Consider the following 1999-nt stretch of genomic DNA (forward strand, 5'->3'; position numbering starts at 1 on the left):
GGTCTCTGGAATATTCATAAGGCCCCTCCAGCTGTGCCAGGCAATCAGGGTGCTGATTGCTCCCCCATCTGCAGCTTAACATTCCACTCCAGAGAGGAGAGAGCTGGCGGCTGAACGTTAACCAGGGAAAAAAACGGCTCTGGCCTTCACAACAGCAGCCTGAACAAGAGCCCCAGGAAAGACAAATCCACTCCTTCGAGATTGTGGGCCCGGCCAGGACTTATCCATCCCCCAGCGTCACGGGCAGTGGAAAGAGTCGCGGGTTCAGAAGTAAGTGAGCTGGTTTCTGGCGGCTCTGCAGCCTGTTTCCCCAGCTGTAAAATGGGGATGGCTCTACCAAATGCCCTAAGAGGATTGATGAAGATGGAGTTTCTTGGACTGGAATGCTGTACAAAGGCAAGGCATCATCATTGCTTGTAGTTGTTGTGGGCATGCTTCCTACCCTGGGGAAAATTTTTAATCACAAATATTGAAGTCTCAGGAAAGCTGGCTTTAAAGGAAACTGAACAAAGGAAGAAACGCTCTTGGAAAAGTCAGCCTCGGGCTCGGCCTCAGGGCAGGGATTTGGGCGTGCCAGGCTTGCTATTCTTATCTGCCCCAAACCTCTCAGAGAAGCAAGAAAGGAATGGGAAGGACATTTGACAGTAGACGGCCAAAAATTCAGAAAAGAACTACAAAAACAGACAGTGTTCTGTGGCCTTCTGGTTGCTCAGGAAAAGAGTCTGGACCCAAGCAGTGCAGGGACAAAAGTGTGCCACCATGAGTTCACAGCTCATGAGTAACGCTCTAAGCAATGATTAGGACTCACCAAGATACGGCCATAATCTTTCCTGTGTTTGTGTTGAATAATACAGGAAACTGTTTTTAGAGAGATTTCTATCTAAATGGAGGGAAAAAAAAAAAACTGGAGCTAAAATAATATAACCTTCTTCCTAGAAAACCGACCAACGTGGAATAGCTCATCTCTCCTGCTGACAGACAATGAGGGTCCTGAACTTGGCATTATTGTTATTGCTGTTTGTTGCTGCCCCCCCTCTATCCCCAAGACCGGCCGGCCCACAACAGTGTGCTCAGCCCTTACTACACGGGGCAGGAGACTGACAGCCTTGGCCGAGGCAGCAGGCGAAGGCAAGAGTCGGCCCGATTCCTAAGCAGCCCCTCTCTGGGGGCAGGACCCTGTTCCGCAGAGTCTCAGACATCAGGGTCCTGCCTCAGACTAAAGGAACTGTTCAGATCCAGGAGCTGCCTTGCCCCTACCCTCCAGCCCTTCACCCTCATCTGGGTACTTGTATCTTGCTAGCATTTTCTCCAGCCAGCTCAGAAGCACGTGTTCCTCTGAAAGAAAACATTTGTCACATACATCAGATGAGTGCTGAACTGAGCCCTTACTCTGGGTTATTTGTTCTCTGAAACCTCACAGTTTCCCTCTTCACGTCAACAAGTTGCTTTTATTTCTTTTTTTTTCTAAAGTATAAAACATTAAGTGTTCATCTAAAAAAATTTAGATAATATAGTTAAGGAAAAAGAAGCAAATGAAACAGTGCTCATCATCATCCCAATACTCAGAGATAACCACTTTTAACATTAAGTGTGGGACTTCCCTGGTGGCACAGTGGTTAAGAATCCGCCTGCCAAATTCTATCAAACATTTAGAGAAAAGCTAACACCTATCCTTCTCAAACTCTTCCAAAATATAGTAGAAGGAGGAACACTCCCAAACTCATTCTGAGGCCACCATCACCCTGATACCAAAACCAGACAAAGATGTCACAAACAAAGAAAACTACAGGCCAATATCACTAATGAACACAGGCGCAAAAATCCTCAACAAAAAACTAGCAAACAGAATCCAGCAGCACATTAAAAGGATCATACACCATGATCAAGTGGGGTTTATCCCAGGAATGCAATTCTGGATTCTTCAATATATGCAAATCAATCAATGTGATACACCATATTAACAAATTGAAGAAGAAAAACCATATGATCATCTCAATAG

Source organism: Physeter macrocephalus, chromosome 11, assembly GCF_002837175.3.
Source record: "Physeter macrocephalus isolate SW-GA chromosome 11, ASM283717v5, whole genome shotgun sequence".
NCBI lineage: Eukaryota > Metazoa > Chordata > Mammalia > Artiodactyla > Physeteridae > Physeter > Physeter macrocephalus.